The sequence below is a fragment of the Episyrphus balteatus genome, chromosome 4, assembly GCF_945859705.1.
Source record: "Episyrphus balteatus chromosome 4, idEpiBalt1.1, whole genome shotgun sequence".
Lineage (NCBI taxonomy): Eukaryota > Metazoa > Arthropoda > Insecta > Diptera > Syrphidae > Episyrphus > Episyrphus balteatus.
The window spans coordinates 45,741,526-45,762,665 of NC_079137.1; the positions used below are offsets into that span (position 1 = coordinate 45,741,526).

Here is a 21,140-nt window from a genome sequence, read left to right on the forward strand (position 1 = left end):
CAGTGTGTAAACAAAAATTAAACGGAGGAGTGGATTTGCAAGGACTACATTTTTAAAAAATCTGAGTTATTTAATAACAAAATACCAATTTTAATATTTTGTAGTGATATATATTTATTATTGTTTAAAATTTTTAATTAAATAAGACAATGACGATTTAATGTGTGTAAGAAACTTAAATTGGTTTAAAATGAAGTAAAAGTTGATACCATATAAAAATCTTTTATTGACCTGGAGCCTGCATCAAAGTTTTTCATATATATAAAAAAATAAAACAACATCTGCAATCAAATCGCCCCACAAAACCAGTACGCAGTTTTATTTGATATATTAAGGTGCATTTTTAGAAAAAAAATTTTCAAAATCGTTATAAATAATTTTTTGGAAAAAAAGTTTTAAAATAAAATTGGTATGCCATTTTGTAGAAATCATTAATCAACATCTTAAAACAAAATTTCAAAAAAATTCAATGTCCCGTTTTCGAAAATTTGACTTTTCAAAAAAAAATTTTCAAAATTTTTTTAAAAATTCAAAAATAATTTTTTTTCAAAATTTTATTTTTGGCTTATATTAAAATTATATAAATGCTTTTGTATAAAAAATTTCGTTGAAATACAATAAGCAGTTTTGCAGAAAATCAGATTTGAAAAAAACGTTCCTATGGCAGGTACCGTTAATAATGATTTAAAAAAAAAAAGTTTTCTTCTAAAGATAGACCTTGTTTAAAAAATATCATTTGAATTTTTTTTAACAAAATCGTTGGAGCCGTTTTCGAGAAATTAAACTTTTCCGAAATTTTTATATGACAGGTTCCGTTATTTTTGGTCAAAAAAAATTAATTCCAAAAACTTCTCTGGAGAGTCTCCAAAAACTGCTAGAAAGTTTGAAGTCAATCGGTATTTCCGTTTAGACAGACAGATGGACTTCCGGGACCCACTTTTTTGGCATTCTCTACCATCGTTATGTTATCTCAATTTTTTTTTTTTTACAAATGCATAACTTGATATATAGTACCTACATATATCGCAAGTAAAAATTGGTTTAAGTGGGTTCATTTATTGTCTTATACTACCCCAAAAAGTCAGAGTCAAAAATCAAAAGTCTTTGTGTGGATAGTTTTGATATAATGCTGGCCTATAATTGTAGTGCCAACAAGTTTTTTGTTCATAAATCAGAGGCGTACGTTGGCGTTGAGCTGCCAGGGGCCCGGGGCAAAAGAAATTTTCGGAGAAAACTCAAGGGGTACCTACCCTTTTACAAATAAAAAATAAATTTTAAAAAATTTCCATCGAATGAGACATTATCCGATGCATTTAGGTAAAAAAAAATCAAATTTTTTTCCAAAATTTGAAGAAAAAAAAATGAGTTTTTTTTTTTTTAATTTCCTCCAAATCCATCGATTGAGACATTAAATTTAAGCTTTTTTAAAACTTTATTCATATATGAAACCCAAGGGTTTCTCTGATGTCTGGTTGGCGAGTTATACATATTTTATTTATATAAACAGGGATCGAATCATGGCACACGATTACGATCATACTTTATCGTTTTGAATATTGCTGTTTCTTTCTAATCAGTAAAAAAGACAAGGACATATAGCGACCATACGTTAACGAACGTATGTCATGATTCGACCCCAAGTTTCTTTGCTACATAATAACTCGTGGGGCCCTGATGACGTTTTTTTAGACGGTAATAGTTAAGCATCATTCCAAAAACTTTTAGACAATTATTAAAGTATAGAAAAGTATAGAAAATAGTTAAATGAAAGTGGTTTTCGTTTATTTGAAATTGTTTTTTCGCTATGTACGCCATTCGATTTTTTAAATAAAAAAAAGGAATTTATAGAAAAATAAATTTTGAAAATCCTTAGAGCAGTTTCTTAAAAAAAAAAAACAAAGTTGATGCCATTTTTAACAAAAAAAAAAAAAAACTAACCAACACTTAAAACTGAAATTTAAAAAAAAATTCATCAAACTGTTTTCAAAAAATTGATTTTTGAACAAAAAATATTTTTTTAAAACGAAAAATGTGTTTTGTGAAGATTTTGTCAAAAAATATTTTTCTTATTTTCAGTAATCGGGTTATATTTTCAGCATTACGCAAAAAATGTTCGACCAAAATGGATAGAAATGTTTTTGAAAAAAAAAAAAAAATAAAAATAAAAATAAATATATCGTTAGTTTTGGTCAGCTGAGAGCAGTTCGAAAAGAGGACGTCGAAAAACTATGGAATCATTCTGAATACCTTTATTTTTTCTAGATTGACTAAACTACCAAGTACCAAAGGAGTGACCAGATCTTCTTGCTGCAAAACCACTTATGTAGCGTTTATAATCCTTCTTTTTAGCCTAAGATAATAGTGATTTCAAAATAAAAACAAAATATCAAAACCGCATTTTTTTTTTTTGATTTTTAAAGTTATTCAAAAAAATTTTCCAAAAGATCTACCCCACAAAAAAGATTGCCAATCCTTTTATAGCACTTATAAAAGCTATCAAAATTAAGCTTTAACTTGCGATCATTGCTTGCAGAAATATCGAGCAACGCATGTAAAGTCGTACCGTTCGAAGAAAAAAATTAACTTTTCAATCGATTTTAGTAGCTGTTATATTAAATTTTAAGAAAGCTATGTAATATTTTTTTAAACGGATTTTTTTATAAAAATCTAAATTTTGTGAATATTGTCACTATTAAAAACCTTAATTGATCGAATGAAATGGTTTAAGTTAGAAAGAAGGAAATAAAATGTGAGGTTATATTTTCTATCATAATCGTTATAGTGCCTCTTATTAAATCAGAAAAATTCATTCAAAATTCCAATCTCATCCATTTATCGGCAGATATATTCAAATTAATGACATTTAACATTATTTTTTTAAAGAGATACAAAAAACCATAAAAATTCTATCTATCCTAAACATGACACATAATTTCATAAAAATATAGATAGTGTTTGCCCCCAAAGCTCTTATCTCCTTGATGGCTCTGTTTATTTGCGTGACTCCCGCTCGTGTCCTTATTTTTTTATTTTTCGATCGAAATTATATATTCAGAGTGTTCGTTTGGCTTATGGGGTAATTCAGCAATTAGAGAAGCGGCCACATGCAACATTTTCAGCAATGGGATAAGGATTTGACATTTTAACAGTCTATGGCCAATTTGCGGCTTTATTACTGGTAACGTGATAACTGTCAATGTTACAGCAATCAGTGGAAGTATTCAGATAATGTGTTTTTCTATGTGGTTGTATATAATCTATAAACATAAAATAGAATACAAAAAAAAAAAAATACACAGACACAAAAAAATAAACAAGTCACTGTAGACCCAATAGCGACAACAAAAAACCGATACTCTTCTTTCTGTGTAATTTTGCAAAAGGATTGGAAACACCTCGAAATGTGATATTGAATTTTCGTGCCACAAAAACACTCATCCACACTCTTGAATACCAATCGCCACAAAGTGAAAGAAAGGGTCATTGCTCGTAATGAAATGAAGGAATTTTTCTGTCTGATATCCTTGGAGGGTTATTTTTTTTTTTATAAAAAATGAAATTCCCATCCCACTCAAAAGACGTGTATTTACTTACAGCAGCATTTTTGTCGAAGGCGAAATGTAATATAATTTTATGACCTGTCTTCGAACCGGCCAAGAGAGACGACGACGATGACGATATGGGCGACTATGACGAAGAAAGGACTCTATCTACAAGTCGTGGTATTAGAAAAAAGCTTGAACTCATTTTCGTCCTGGATAACAGTGGCAGGCAGTATTTTTATTCTGTTTTGTTCATCAGACTGAAGATATAAAATTTAAATTGATTCTTTCCGTGATGTATACGAGAGCGCCGTAAAATATCAAGATTTCATTTGCAGCAAGAAGGTTTGTTGTTTTTCTCGCTTGACTTTGTTTGCTTTATGGACGCACACGCCAGATATAAAGGATATTTTGATAGTGTTTTTTGTTTTTCTGAAATAGATTTATGTTGTTGTTGTTTTCATAAAACAAAAAAAAGATATTGGTTAAGTCTTTTGTTATTTTCAAAAGACTCTCATTAAAAATGGAAATAAAATGTGCTATTGCTATGAAAGTGGGAGATAATTAAGTTGTTAAAACATTCCCAGAGAGTCTTCAAAATCATTAAAGAAAATGTTTTATATATATTTTTTTAATGGTAATATAATTTAATGTGGAATTTATTAAATTTTTTGGTCAGCTAAGAAAATTTGGCATTTGCTGTTTTTTTTATTGATGTTTTTATATCAGCAATTTCATAAAACACAAAAATTCTCTTCTTAAAATACATATATATTTTTGCGAAATTCTGACATAAAAAAAAAATTAAGGCGGTGTTAAAACTAAAGTGAACTTTTTTTCAAATTGATCGTAAAATTTATTTCGTGGAAATAAGTATAAAAACATTTTTAAGAAGTTTTAGTGGAGTGTAGTAGGTATAGAGATGGAAATATTAATAAAATTCGGGAACAACTTGGTCAATTCTTCTTGCTATCGAAAAAATATAAAATTTTTTAAAAATTGTTCAATACAAAATTTGGGATGTACATTATATTTAAAATAATTTAACAACACGGTTCCGAAAAAAAAAATTGTTTTTACACAAAAAAAAAAAAAAAAATGAATAATTCTTAAATTCAAATTAATTTTCTATGAAAATTGTGGTAAAAATAATATAATTTTTTTTTTTCAAAACTTGCTTGAATTTTTTTTTATCAATTTATTCAGTCGATTAAGAAATATATATATCGAAGCTGACATCGTGTCACCAAAGTCTCGAAACTTGTTTTGATTAAAATTTAAAAAAAACTACAAATCTCTTGTTTTTTTTTTTTGATTTTTGCAAGCAATCCAAGGGTTTATTTTCCAATTTTAAAAATTTCCTCCAAATCCATCGAGTGGTTTTTTTTAAGTTATATTCATAATTTAAAACCAAAGTTTCTTGGTGGTCTGGTTCCTGAGATATTTGTTACCAAACATGCAAATATTTTTCTTTCTTTTTCTTGCATTCCAAAGCCGATATCTTTTGACCAAAGTCTGGAAACTTGTTTAAACTTTAAGATATGGGTTCATAATCAACAGGCCTACACATTCAGGTAAAAAATTCATTTTTTCCCGAAAAAAAAAATGGATTTTAGAAAAATTTCTTTGAATTCATCGATTGAGACATCAAAAGAAAAGTGTGGCATATTCATAGTCGTTTTTAGACCCCAGTTTATCTTGATACAAAAGTTTCTTGGAGGTTTAGTTCCTGAGATATTTTCAACCAAAAATCCTAAACCCTATAATCTAATAAAAAATCAATGAACAGACAATTTTGAAGAGTTTTTTATCTTTTCTTTTTTTTGTAATTTTCAACTTCCTGCATTTTGGGTTTTCGGGAACTTTGGATTTTGGGATTTCGACATTCTGGATTTTCGGGATTCTGGGTTTGCTGAATTCAGAATTTCGGGAATGTATCTGTTTCCCGCCTTATTTCTTTACAACATTATTTGTTATTTGAGAAAAAAATATAAGCTTTCTGAGCTCGAACGTAAGCCAAGTATGAATATTCCAATGGTTAAGCGAATGTCTTTGAAAACTGTGTTCCGTTACCTTAAAACTAGAAATAAGTGAGTAAAATTAGTGGAATCTTCAACGCCATTTTCTGAATAGAAATTTGATAAAGCTGGATGAAATCGACAACCTTTTGACTCCCTGCCGTAAAAGTTACACTAAAATCTTTTCTTAGTATGTCATGTTGTGTGATCGCCTACAAAATGCTGTCAATGCGTTTTTAATTTTGACATTGACGGTGCGTTTTAGGAAAAGGTCAAAGACGTTTAAATGCGTTTTTTTTTTATTTAATTCAAAAGAATGCAAAAAGAATGCAAAAGATTGCAAAAGAATGCAAGAAGACTGCAAACAAATGCAAAGACCGCAAAGACTGCATGCATTCCCAAAAGACTGCAATCATTTGAATGCAGTCAATGGATTGGTTAAAAAGGATTGCAATCAATTCACGAAAGATGATTGGTGATTGTCGCTTTCTTGGATACCTTAGAACGCATAATATTTATTTTTTCCGTGCCTGCACAGACACACCTTTAGAAAGTTCTGCTTGGTACTTCAGGCAAGGCATCGAAAAGGCTGCAAAAAGCTAGATAGCGAGCGAAAAAGCTGATACAGTCGAGAAGCTGAAACCACTGTGATTGTATTTTGAAAAGCTTTGAATAAATGACGGAAGCTGATTGGTTATTATTTCATTATTGTGTTTTTTTTTTGGGCTTCTGGAAATCAGAACGTTCTGTACGAATTTAACGATGCCGATTCTATACAAATTTGCTATTACAAAAAAGAAACTAAGTAGAATTGCTAGACTGCATTTTTATTTATGCTATGCAACATTGGGTAGTATGCAAAAAAAAAATGAGCTTAAGCTCTTTTCAAACTTTTCACAGTATTTTCTTGAGATTGATCTCAAGAGCAATATCTGTGAACATAAAAGTTAGTTTTTTATAAATCCCACTCGAGTGATGTCAAACACCAGATTGTAATTAAGGATTTTGTTGTGTTTAAAAATCCCAATTTTTGTAAAACTGTGAATTTTCGATTTTTGTATGGATTTTGATCAAACAAATTTGTTTTCCCTTTACTACAAAAGAAGAATAAAGCATAATTTGACATATTATAGAAATCAGATCACAGAAAACGCGTTTACCAGTTTAATCAAGCTGTTATAAAATATGTTTGGATTTGATATGAAGTCAAAGTAGAGCCCAAATAAATGAAAGTTAAGACTGTTTCTTAATTATATTCTGAGTTTAAAACCTTCTTCTTGGTTTGGTAGGTACCTAAACGCCTTGAAATGAATTTTTACTATATGTTTACGGGCGATGACATCGTATTTATTTTCAAGAAACTCCCATTTAAACTAAAATACTTTAAGATTACAAGAAATAAGAATCAGTATCCAATTTGAATTTAAAGTACTCGTATATGTCTCTTACATGAAATAATATTAGGTAACTAAATATATAAAAGGAGTCAAACAATGGAGTTAATTTCAAGTCTTATTAAAAAAAGTTAAAGATCCATGAAACTTAAAACAAAAAGAATTTATAACACATTCTTTTTTTCTCACAACCTAGACAAAAACCCATTCACTGCAATATTCTATGATAGACAAAAGCTCAATACTATTTTTATCCATTTATTGTATTCAAGTGGTAAACGTTTTGAGCTCCAAGAATACAAAAAAAAAGCAACAAAAAATATTCATTCATCAACTAATAATCGCATGACTGAGAAATATTTTCATCCACAAATTGGTTACGTATTACGCACCAGTTGCTGCTATCAGACCTTAATGCATTATTATTATTATTATGCTACACACACAACACAACACTAACATTTTTATAGAAGAAGACATAATCGACAAAAGACCAAGCCATTGGAAGGATTTTGTCCTTTGGGGACACAATATTCACGTATATTATAGAGTTTCTACTGTTTTCTTTGTGTTTTGGTTAACAACGTGTGACGAAGCAGAAACATTCAAAGTCACCTTAACTTATATATGAAGAAGAAGAAAGAAAAAAAGGGGAACTTAAGCCAGTAAAACGATAATGTGCACAGCATCCGAGTTTTTTGGTTCAGGAAGTTCTTAAAGAGAAGTTGTTGTTGTTAATTTTGTTTTTTTTTTTTGCTGGCGTGAAATGGTAGGCATTTTTTCTTTTCTTAGATCATTGTTGCCTGGGGTTATTGGCACTCTTAAGAAATTTTGTTCAATTGGTATGAAGAAGTGGTAAGAGAGGGTCATAATGTGAGTGAAATCATAAGGATACGAGGAATGATTTCCTTTGTGATGAAAACTTCACATGAATACAAAAATAACAACTCAACAACTGTGAAATTAAAAGTAAACATTTTGTAGAATTTTTTTTTTGAAAGGTCTTTAATAAATATTTTTTTTACTGTTTCTACTTAAAATCTAGAAATATTCATATTTTAATATTTAATTGGAGAAAACACGTGTCAAAAATTTCATGGTACTTTAAGTAATTAATTATTATAACACAAAAAAAAAAAATAATAAGGAAAATTAAAATGTGTATCCCTTCCGTAGACATCCTTTGAATATTTAAATACTCTTCATGTATTATGTACACCTGAAAATACAAAAGGACCTTAATCATCATTTTTTTTTTGTTTTTTTTTTACAAATTCGAGGCATTTCTAAAACAAATTAAACTCAACTTTATTATTCAAACATATAAGCACGTGTGTCACCCAAAAGAAAGGAAGAACAAAAAATGAATAGAATATTACTTCGTTCTTCCTGTCAACAAAAAATGTTTGACGGTTCCTGACAAAAAAAAAAATGTGAAGTTAAAAGCTCATTTGAAATGAATCTAATATTCATTTCGTGTGACATCGGCACTTAAATTTTTCGTACAATTTAAGGATCAAAGAACTTGTATATATGAAAGTGCTTATATGTATAATATGGACATATTATATTTATACAGGGCCGTCAGAAAATCTGAAAATGTGAATTACAAATCGTCGCTGTAGTTCTAATACCTCGTAACCCCAAAAAGTAGATTTTTCAAAAGAGACAAAAAACTAAGTATGAAATGTATGAGAATCAATACAAATGATTGATCTGGTTTTGATTAAGAGAAGCTCTAAAAATATTAATTTTAGACAAAAATCTTTTCTATTACATCCGGATTTTTTCCAACAATATAATATTGCATCATTAGCCTAAAATCGCATTTTTCGGGGTAACAAGGTATTAGAACTACAGCGACGATATAGTATTTTTGATATTTGATATTTGAGGTCCAAAAAATCGAGAAAATCTTCAAAAATTGGTTTTTTGTTCTTAATTTTGTAACAAATTGAAGAATAATAATAATCAAACGTGCAAGACATATTCTTGAAGGAAATTAATTGCTCCAAAAAAGGTCCTGCTTACTTTTTTCATTAATCTAAAGATATTCGAGTTCAAAGTTAAAAAAAAAAAATTATAAAAACATTTTTTACTTTTCAAAATTTTCCAGTTCACTGAAAATTCATTATTTTCAATTTGGCAAGACGTATTCTTGTAGGGGCTTAAACGTTCTACAAAAAATTGCTTGGCATCAAAATGATTGCTTTAACCGTTTAGAAGATATTCGTATCCAAATCGCAATGCATTACGGGTCATAAGAAAACTATTGAAATCAGTGGCCATTGGTTTGGATACGAATATCTTCTAAATGGTTAAAGCAATCAATTTAATGCCAAGGAATTTTTTGTAAAAAGTTTAAGCCCCTACAAGAATATTATGTTGTTAATTTGAAAATAATAAAGTTTCAGTGAATTTGAAAATTTTTAAAAGTAAAAATTGTTTTTATAATTTTTTTTAACTTTGACCTCGAATATCTGGTTAGATTAATGAAAAAAGTTATTAAGACCTTTTTTGTGGAAGAATCTGTTTCCTTCAAGAATATGTCATGCGCATTTGATTATTATAATTTTTCTATTTGTTACAAAATTAAGAACAAAAAACGAATTTTTAAAGATTTTCTCGATTTTTGGACTTCAAATATCTACTAAACAAACGGTTAGATAATTGAAAAAAGTGTATAAGGCCTTTTTTGTAGAGCGTTCAATTTTCTACAAGAATATGTAAACAAATTTGCTAAAAAGTCAATTAATAAAAAAATGATTTTTTTTTTTCGAAAAATTGCGAAGCGGAGGACCTTCCCATTAATATAAAGAGTTCATATTTAATGTGTATATTCTAGAGGTGTCTAGCAATCGATTTTTCGGAGTACAAAATCGAAAAAACGAATTTCGATTTTTTTGACCCACCCTTATGTATTTGCTTCTATTTCCTTCGTTATGTTTAGAAAAACAATAAGAAACATAAGGTAAAGAAGATAGAATTACCTACCAGTAAATCAACTTATCTAAATTCTAGATACAGTCTAATAAAATGCACAACTGAGTATCACGATGTTGTTATAATGTTGAAATTTCATTAAAATGTAAGAGGTTTTTACTAAAAATAAGTTTATTTTTGAACTCTTAAAGGTTTTAAATTCAAAATGAATCATTGTTTCTACAACGATTTTTTTTTTTTTTGAAAATCGAAAATAAAAAATGTTCCAATTTTTTTTAAATTTTATTATTAAAAAAATATTTATCGTTTTCAATAATTTTTTCTATAAAAGTTTTGCTAAGTTTTAAGATCCTAGACCTAATCGCTTCAACATAAAACATTTATTTGAAATCATTTCGGTCATTTACGAAAATCAGAAACCAATAAAACAGTACCAATAATAACGGTTCAAAACATATTGTTTGAAAAATTCGACCTTATTTAGGACTGAAGACATTTTTTTTTTGTTTATCAAAACAGTTAAAGCCGTTTTTGAGAAATTTTAATTTTTTCATTTTGAATATATGGCAGGTACCGTTAATTTTGGCTATCAGTATTTAACATTATACAGGCAGAATTATGGGAAAAAATAGTAAAGAAAGAAAAAACTAAAGAAAAAAATAGTACGCATACACCACAGTGACCCATTGTGGGATTAGTTTAACAGGGTAATGTGATAACGAATTAAAACTTTAAAGATGGTCCAATTAAGAAAGAGAATGTTTCAAGAAGGTGGTTCGACTAAGAAACCGAGAAGATATGAATACATTCAAGATATGAATACATTCAAGCCAACGATTTTGTTTAAAAAATTCAAATGTAAGTTTTAAAACAAGGTCTATCTTCTAATAAAAAATTTTTTTTTGAAAATCATTATTAACGGTACCTGCCATAGAACCGTTTTTTTCAAATCCGATTATCTTCGAAAGTATTGATTCGATTTCAACGAAACTTTTTGTGAAGGAGCATTTATATAATTTTAATATAAGCCAAAAACAAAATTTCAAAAAAAAAAAAATAATTTTTGGATTTAAAAAATTTGAAATTTTTTTTTGAAAAATCAAATTTTCGAAAATGGGACATTGAATTTTTTTAAATTTCGTTTTTAGATGTTGATTAGTGATTTCTACAAAATGGCATACTAATTTTATTTTAAAACTTTTTTTTCCAAAAAATTATTTATAAAAAATTAGTTTTTTAAAAAACGGCTCTGACGATTTTGAAATTTTTTTTTTCTAAAAATGCATCTTAATATGTCAATCAAAGCTTCATACTTGTTTTGGAGGGCAATTTGATTTCAGATTTTGTTTTATTTTTTTTTAGCGAATTTTAAGTTTTTTTCTTTTTGTTTTTGTATCTATATAGTACCTACATTTTCCAAATTTCTATATAAAAAGTCTTAAAAATTAAAGCAATTTGAACTTAAAGAGCAAGTTCGTGTGACCCAGTCGTGCATTTTATTTCATTGAAGAACACATTTTAAAGTGTAAATGCCAGGAAGCTGCCAAGCCGTTTTCAAATGATTTAATTGGCTTTAGGACTGGAAGAAAAGTCCACCAAATGATCACACAACGGTAAATATTGGTAGAAACCTGATGAATAGAAATAGAGAGCTGCGCCCTAAACGTGAACATCAAAGTTCCAGTCTGTAACGCTGCTCTGGGAGAGTACAAAAAATAGAGGGTGACCTGATCTCCGCTAAAGTGACCAAATTAAAGGTGATCTTTGAAGTTAATCCAGTTCTCGACAGTTTTGTACCACTTCATGAAAGGTATTTTTGGCAGATTTACTCTAACTTACTAAGACCATGATTTTTTTTTCAATTTTACGACTAGACGAATTTCTTACAATAAACTTCAGTTCAGATATCCTACATACGCTTGGTTAGTGGAACAAAAGAAAGAAAGTCCTGATAATATGTATTGTATTCTACTCCTTTCGTACTTTTGGTTAAATCCAAGAATAATTTTTTTGTCAACATCCATCCTGTTGACGTCCCTGTTTTAACACATTTTATGCGTGTACAAGAAGTACACATTCATTTACATTAAAGCAATAGGTGCGTTCTTCCTCATTTTAACTCATATGTACCTACACATATTCAAATATCCAGTAAAGTATAAGAGAGAAATTCTAAGGTTATTTGTACAAACATTACGGTTGCTTGTTCCAATTACATTGTCTTATTATTCATGTTCTTTTTTGTTTTTCCTTTTATACTTTTATACATATATACTTTCTCCTTGCTGAAAAAAAAATAAGGTTAACACTCTAAGCCGACCGCATTTTGGTATCCTTAATGGAAAATGTTAGTGCCATGGGCACTGTTATGCTACGCATCCTAAACGCAATACCAAGTACAAAATCATATAATAATAAGGCAAAGAGAAAATGTTTCGTCGTGTTTCTTGTTTTTTGTTTTTTTCATTTTATTTTTTTTTTTGTGCCAACACATTCACATCTCCGCATGGAATACTTAAAGTTCTTTTTTTGTTCTTGTTTTTATTTTTTGTTTCTATACAATTTTTCTTGTTTTTAAGAAAATGCGATGAATTTGCATTCAAAGCAAAGACTTTTTAATACTTGTCCTTTCCAACAATTGGAAATGAAAATTTAAAGAACGCAGAGCTGTAAAAAAATATACAAATCAGTGTTTTATAAAAGATCTATTAACATTAAATTAATTATTTATGAAAGTATGAACACAAAAATCAACCAATTTAAAAATTTGTATTAAATGAAAATCGTTAAAAAGAGGCTAGCAAAAATTCAAAATTTTTGGTAAAAAACAAATATTTTATAAAAAGTTGTTTGCGTTTTTGACATTATTTTCTAACAGAAAAAAATATATATTTTAGTAAATGTTTTAACGAAAAAAATTCTAAATTGGAATTTTCTAAATTCGAAAATTTTCAACCTAAAATTAAGCAATTTTTTCGATCAGTATAATCGTAAAAAACAAATAAATTAATTTTTCTTTAAACACAATCAAAACTTATTTTAGGGTTGGAGTCAGAATTCCGAAAACATAAAATACAGAAAATCTAGAATCCCGAGCATAGGGGAAAGCGGGGCATATCGGGCCCCTGGGGTATAATGGGCCCCCTTCGTATTTCTTGTTTGAATAGAGTGCCAACTCTAATTTTGCATCTTTCCTTTTAAAATTATCTGTGGTAATACGGGGGAATCTCCTTATTGAGTGAAAATGATATCTATGGTTCGTAGTGAATAAAAATAGCTTTTCAGCTGAGTTGATGTATTTCTGAGTCAAAGTAAAATGTGCCTTTTTAGACTATGAATGCATTTTAAGTTTAATTTTTCTCATTTAAGCATATAGTAAGTTTATTTATTTTATCTTTTTCATTTATTAAGTTACTTGACAAAAAAATATAGACAACTTTTTAATAAAATAAGACATGGGGCATAATGGGCATGGGTGCCCTTGAGGCTGAAACTCCAAACTTCAAATCTGCCTCAAAGAAAGAAAAAAGCTCGTCGCAAAAATAAAAAAGAAGAGGTAAATAGAATTTTCGGAAAGCGAAAAAGATGAAAAATGTCTTTATTGGGGACATTTGTTTTCCGAATCAACAGAAGGATTTGTGCCATTCAAAGCCTACGGAAAGTGGGCCCATTGCTCTTGTGCCGGCGAGGAGGATGTAGATGATGAATCGAGTAACATTTGCAGACGTTTCAGTAACATCATTAACCCAATACCCACCGTTTCTAACCTGTGCCCATTATGCCCCATGCATGGGGCAAAATGGGTTTTTAAACCATTTTTTAAAATGTAATACAAATTGAAGAATTTTTAAGTTTATTTATTTTATATCTCCTTAATTTATGTAATTAATGCTCATTTAATGAATTAAATTGTTTTGAACATAATTAACATGTTTTTGGTATGTTTTTTTGTGTTGTTTTTACCTTAAGGGGCCCATTATGCCCCGCCTTCCCCTACAAGAACCCAAAATCCCGAAAATCCAAAAACCCGAAATCCCGCAGTCAAAATTCTAAAAAATTAAGAATAGGAAGCAGTGTGCAAAAGAGATAGTGATAGTGAAAAAATATAAATATTTCTAAACACTTTCAGCTTAAGGATGACACCAGTTGATTGCTGAAGAAAATTTATTAAAAACTTTTTGATACAGAAAAATAGCCATCATTTATTATTTTACTTTTCTTTTGTTTATTTAATTGCCATATCATAACAATTTCAAAACAAAAAAATTAAAACAAAAATTGAGATAAAATTGTACCGATTGAATGCAATTTATAAACATAGACTTAAATAAGTCGAATTCTCCGTCGTCACTGTCAAAGAAGTCTCGCCATTTAAATACCCACACAAAGGTCAAATTTCAAAGAAAAACATTGAAATTGAATCTAAAATTAAAGTAAAATAATCCATAATTCCAATTTGACTGTAATTATTTTAATTACCTACCAAAAATTATCCCCACATTGATGAAAATTTACAAAAAAATCGTTTCAAAATAGTTGATAAACCAAAAAAAAAAAATGGATAACCTACACTTCATTATTTTTAAAGTTGTCCTTTTTGTTCTTTATCATTTCTCTGTAAAATATGAATTCATGTGTGAGGTTATTTCTGTGGTCAATAATAATCTGGTAAAACACAGATTGTTTCATCGAAAATGAGTATTATTGGTTTATTTCACAGCAATTAATAAATTATATGAATATCACTCGATTACTTTTTTGTATACTACGACTAGTATACACACAGGATTACCTTGAGGCAAGGTGGTTTTTCTTTTTCAGCCATTTTTATTATTTTTTTTTTTTTATTGTGGTTGGTCGGATATGGGAGTGATTGTATTATTGTAGATGAATTATTGTGTATTATTTTATTTTTTGTTTGTTTCATTTTTATTCGAAAGAAAAGAGAATTGAAAAATCATGCTTCATTAGCATTTTTGTTTGAGAATTTATAATTTATTAATGAAAAGGGGGGTTGGGGGAATAGAATGAATAATTGTTGGAAATAATTCTACAGCAGCACGCACACCTGAGGCGGTTAAAAACATGAATTGTTCATAAACAACTTTAAGTATGAGGTATCTTTAGCTACTTCAAAAGTTAAAATACCAGAAAAAGGAATAAATTATTTCTAAACCATTTCTTTAAGGAGGTTGAGGATAAGACCCCTAAAAAATTGTTAACAGATGTGAATGGACTTTAAGAAAACTTTTCTTTATCAGAATCAAATGTTTTTGAAATTTATGACAAGCGCTAGATAAAAAAAGTTTTTTTTTTTAAGGGTACACTCAGAGAAAGAATACTTAAAATCGGGGTATTTCTTAAATAGTAGTTTATTGACTATTAAAATAGTAGTACCAGGAAAGTAAGTGAATAAACAGGTATTTTGTGGAACGAAATATAGGAAGGCTGATTTTTTTCAAATCTGAAAGAAGGGTATTAGAAAAGCTTAAGTCCTGGTTTTCGGGATGCCAAGCCCCTGTCGAAATCCACCATTTTGAAAAATGCGAATCGGTCTTTATCTCCCAAACTATTGGCTTGATAGAATAAGTTACTTTACCAAAATTGTAGGATAAAGCGATTATCCATCAATTGAAAAAATGCATTTGAAATAAAAAAATATTTAGTGCAAATAAAAAAATTTTATTGCAACTGAAGAATATTTGTAATAAAAAAAATGTATTGCAAATCAAAAATTTTGTACATAAAAAAAAAAAAAAAAATTCAATGCTAAATTAAGTAGGTAATTTTTTTTTAATTATCTGCGGATTTCTTACAATTTTGGCTATTTTTTAAGTTCAATGTTATAGTTGAAATAGCTTATGTATAATAGCCAAAATTTAAAAAATCTTTAATTTGGAATTTTTTTTTTTTTTTTGAAAGTAGAAAATCTTTTGTTTGCAGTACATATTTTTACTTGCGATATACATAGGTACTATATATCAAGTTATGCATTCGTACAAAAAAAAAAAGTTGAGATAACATTTTTCCATGACATTACGATGGTAGAGAATGCCAAAAAAGTGGGTTCCGGAAGTCCGTCTGTCTGTCTGTCAGTCTGTCTGTCAGTCTGTCTGTCAGTCTGTCTGTCAGTCTGTCTGTCAGTCTGTCTGTCAGTCTGTCTGTCTGTCAGTCTGTCTGTCTGTCAGTCTGTCTGTCTGTCAGTCTGTCTGTCAGTCTGTCTGTCAGTCTGTCTGTCAGTCTGTCTGTCAGTCTGTCTGTCAGTCTGTCTGTCAGTCTGTCTGTCTGTCAGTCTGTCTGTCAGTCTGTCTGTCTGTCAGTCTGTCTGTCAGTCTGTCTGTCTGTCTGTCAGTCTGTCTGTCAGTCTGTCTGTCAGTCTGTCAGTCTGTCTGTCAGTCTGTCTGTCTGTCAGTCTGTCTGTCAGTCTGTCTGTCAGTCTGTCTGTCAGTCTGTCTGTCAGTCTGTCTGTCAGTCTGTCTGTCAGTCTGTCTGTCAGTCTGTCTGTCAGTCTGTCTGTCAGTCTGTCTGTCAGTCTGTCTGTCAGTCTGTCTGTCAGTCTGTCTGTCAGTCTGTCTGTCAGTCTGTCAGTCTGTCAGTCTGTCTGTCAGTCTATCTGTCTGTCAGTCTATCTGTCTGTCTGTCTGTCTGTCAGTCTGTCTGTCTGTCTGTCAGTCTGTCTGTCTGTCAGTCTGTCAGTCTGTCTGTATAAGGAGCTACAGCCTAAACGGATGGACCGATTAATGTCAAACTTGGTATGTAGCGTTATTTGGCGACTCTCCAGAGGGGTTTTTGGAATTATTTTTTTGGACCAAAAATAACGGTACTTGTCATATACCAATTTTAGTAAAATTGAAATATCTCGGAAACGGCTCTAACGATTTTGTTTAAAAAAATCAAATGTTAGTTTTAAGCTAAGGTATATCTTCTAATGAAAAATGTTTTTATTCTGAAAATCATTATTAACGGTACCTGCCATAGGACCGTTTTTTTCAAATCCGATTATCTCCGAAACTGCTTATTCGATTTCAACGAAACTTTTTGTGAAGAAGCATTTATGTAATTTAAATATAAACAAAAAAAAATAATTTTTGGATTTTTAAAAAAATTTTGAAATTGTTTTTTTGAAAAATCAAATTTTCGAAAACGGTGCATTGAATTTTTTTGAAATTTTGTTTTTAGATGTTGATTAGTGTTTTCTACAAAATGGCGTCCACATTTTTTATTTTAAAACTTTTTTTCCAAAAAATTATTATAAAAAATTAGTTTTTTAAAAAACGGCTCTAACGATTTTGATAATTTTTTTTTGTAAAAATGCATCTTAATATATCAATCAAAACTGCATACTTGTTTTGGAGGGCAATTTGTTTTCAGATTTTATTTTATTTTTTTTTTAAAAACGAATTTTATTTTTTTTCCAAATAAAAGGTCTTAAAAATTTAAGCAACTTTAACTATAAGAGCAAGTTCGTGCGACCCAGTCGTGCATTTTATTTTTAATGCAAATGCAAATATTTTTCAATAGCAATACATTTTTTTTGCAAATTTTTTTTTCAGTTCCAATAAATATTTATTTTTAATGCAAATTTTTTTTTATTTGCAATAAAAATTTTGTTTTTTAATTTGTAATGGAAAACAAATGCATTAAAAGAAAAATGATTTTTTAAAACTCTGGATTTGAACTTGCCCAGATTAGATATACACCCGATAAAGCTTGGTAGTGTAATGATGTGGCGTTGAAGGACGCTGAATGCCCTTGTCCAGTACAATAGATTTTTTGGCTCCGAGAAAAAATATAAAATATACACAAGAAAACAACAACGAAATTTCTGTTTTCATTTTTTTGGGGCATATTTTCATTTTGAAATAAGGGCCCAATGAAATAAGACCCTAATATTAGTTTTGGGACTTTTTTTCATTTTATTTTAAAAACAATTTTAGGACTTATTTTTTCATAATTTACATGAATATTCGTACCTAAATTGTCTTTCAAACAAACTTTTGTGAAATCCCAGAATTGGCGAAATATCACTTATTGTGGACTCTGATGCATCATGGGTGGTTTGCAGCAGAAATCTTTACACTCAAAAGCTCTAGTAAGAATAGCTGAACAAAATCGCAAACAACTGTTTGAAACAGCCTTGATTTGGAGTGGTGTTTCATTATCTTCATAATGAAAAGCAAAACTGGGGTCTTATTTCATTTTTCCCAAAGAGGTCAAAACAAGTTGAGGCCTTATTAAATTTATTTTTTTATTTATTTGGGGCCATATTTCATAGGTGCATAATTTCATTATGAAAAAATACCCCAATTTGGATCCTGGTTTCATTTTTCTTTTGGGGTCTTATTTACTACTTATTGCATTGTTATTTACGAAATGGATAATTCTACAACAAAATTGTATATGTCAAAGATGTAGAGCATTCAATTTACCACTAAAAAAATCACAGAACTGAATCTATATTATTAATATTTCTCGAGATAATAAATTTAGATTTTTTCATAATTACCGATTTTTCATTCAATTTTAAGGGCTCAAATTTTTAGAGTATTTTGTGTGTAACTGCTTAGGTACTTGGATGATATCGTCATCATTTAGTTGTACTATTAGAGGCTTTCCCAGGAACTTAAGAACTAAAACAAATTGTTGGGCTTATAGTAAATGAGGAAGAAATCAAGCACATCGAGTTTTGGATGATAATGACCCAAATTACATAAATTGCTTCTCAATATATGAATTCTTAAAATTAAAATATCAATAACTCTACGCAATAAAGTAATAAAAACCTTTTTATTTAAAAAACCTACCCACAGATTATACGAGTAGTATTAGATTAAACAAAGTTCGCAAAAAAAAAAATCTATCTTTTTTTCATTTGAACATGCCTGAAGTGTTAAAATATGATCAACTATTGACTTAAGCATTGACATTTTTTCATAAAAGCTTTTTTTCTATTCCGAATGATGTGAGTCAAGTTTTTTTTTTTTTGTCATTCTAAAATTGAAAAAATGTCAGCAAGCAATAGCAATCAAAAGAACTCTTAAAAAGTGCCAATCATATTTCATAAAAGTCAAAGTTTGTACTTTTTTTTTCTATGATAAACCCTATCTCTCTCTTTTTCTACTTCATGGATATAAAAGTTAGCTTGATTCCATAGATATCTATTCTGATGATAAAGGATATTTTTTTTGTGAACAAATTTTATAACTTTTTTTTGTATTTTGTAGTGAGAAAAGAGAATAGGGCGTTACTGAACGTTCTTTTTTTGGATAACAATTTTTCCAGAGATTTTCCATTTCGATGAAACAGAATGTAATTAGAAAATGGTTGATGATGATGATAGTGAAAAAAAGAGGGATATTGAAATGATGTTAAAGTAAAAGTCATTATTTTGTTAAAGTTTTTGAAAATTTGAGTGAAAATATTTCATATAATGCAAGTACCTTTTTTTATTTTGTTTAAAAAACTAAATTCCATCAAAGTTTTCATTTATCTACTATTTCTCAAGCAATACGTGTTTTAAGTTTGTCTTGTGTTTTTCTTTTTGCAGCATAGAACTTACCTGAAAGAAAAAATAAAATAAAGAAGTTTTAAAGTTGTGTCTTTTATACATCATAATTTTAAGGTTATTTTTTAATGTATAAAATATAATGCATATTTTGAACTATATTAAAGCGTCTTCAGTATTTTTAAATTAATATTTTATAAGATTTGTATGCGAATATGATTTAGCTTTTCAAAATAGTCCTTTTTTTTTAATCTTTTCAAAAAGAAAACTATGTATTTACCTTATTTAAATGTTGCCGGACATAATTTGGTGAAAAGTACTTAAGAACCTACATTTGTTTAATAGAACTGTTGACATGAGAAACATCAAAAAACGTTGCGTGAATGATAAGTGGAAATTGTAATGAAAGAGTATTTTGTCTTTGATGTCGCAGAAAACATGCAACACGAATATAGTAGAATACTTTTCGTGCATTAACTATCTAAATCACTTTGAATTAATGACAGTTCAGCTATCAAAACAAATTTTTTCACGAAATGATAGTTAGAATTATAAGAAGACAGAGGTCTAGGTTCGATTCCCAGCCTCCACCACGTGAAATAAAAAGGTTTTTTTTAGGTTAACTAACATTTCCGAGAAATTGACAAAGCCCCTAAGAGTATAATTGTCATGAAAAATTGCATCTCTGCACTTTCGTTCAAACTAGGCGGTAGGCGGTAAATTGTAGGTCCCAAAAATGGTTGGGAGTTGTTAATCACTAATCCTTCCTCTTTAATGGGATGGCAGATGTCACATGTGTGAAATTGTCGGGTTCACTATAGGATTTGGGGAAAATTTTAAGTTTATTGTATCAAAAGTAAAATTTATGTAAAGAATCTTTTTTTGATGAAACTTTTGGATGTATTCAAACTCTAAGCCCAAGCAGGGCTGCATGCGCATATCACTATTTTCGGGGGTCCACGCTTACGCTTTTTTATCCATTTAAAAAACAAAATTGAGCTTGGACATTAATTTACACGTTTCGTCTTTGTGGACTTATGTCCCTTTAAATTGGGGCATAAGTTAATAATAATCGAATCTTCATACCTATCATGGAATTTAAAGTTCAAAATCTCACAAAAAATAAAATGCACGACTGGGGTCGCACGAACTTGCTCTTAGAGTTAAAGTTGTTTAAATTTTTAAGACTTTTTATATAGAAATTTGGAAAAAAAAAAATAAAATTCGTTTTTTAAAAAAAATAAAATAAAATCTGAAATTAAATTGCCCTCCAAAACAAGTATGCAGTTTTGATTGATATATTAACATGCATTTTTAGAAAAAAAATTTTCAAAATCGTTAGAGCCGTTTTTTAAAAAACTAATTTTTTATAAATAATTTTTTGGAAAAAAAGTTTAAAAATAAAATTGGTATGCCATTTTGTAGAAATCACTAATCAACATCTAAAAACAAAATTTCAAAAGAATTAAATGTACCGTTTTCGAAAATTTGATTTTTCAAAAAAAAATTTTTTTAATTTTTTTAAAAATCCAAAAATTATTTTTTCCAAAATTTTATTTTTGGCTTATATTTAAATTATATAAATGCTTCTTCACAAAAAGTTTCGTTGAAATCGAATAAGCAGTTTTGGAGATAATCGGATTTGAAAAAAAAAACGGTTCTATGGCAGGTACCGTTAATAATGATTTTCAAAAAAAAATTTTTTCATTAGAAGATAGACCTAAACTTTAAACTAAAA

At 28.9% G+C, this 21,140-nt stretch overlaps 1 protein-coding gene across 3 annotated transcripts in view; it reads right to left on the reverse strand.

Moving 5' to 3' along the window:
- The window catches only part of LOC129918321 (protein kinase C, brain isozyme), a 246,542-nt gene that overhangs the window by 90,025 nt on the left and 135,377 nt on the right, over positions 1-21,140 (reverse strand). The window lies entirely within an intron of this gene.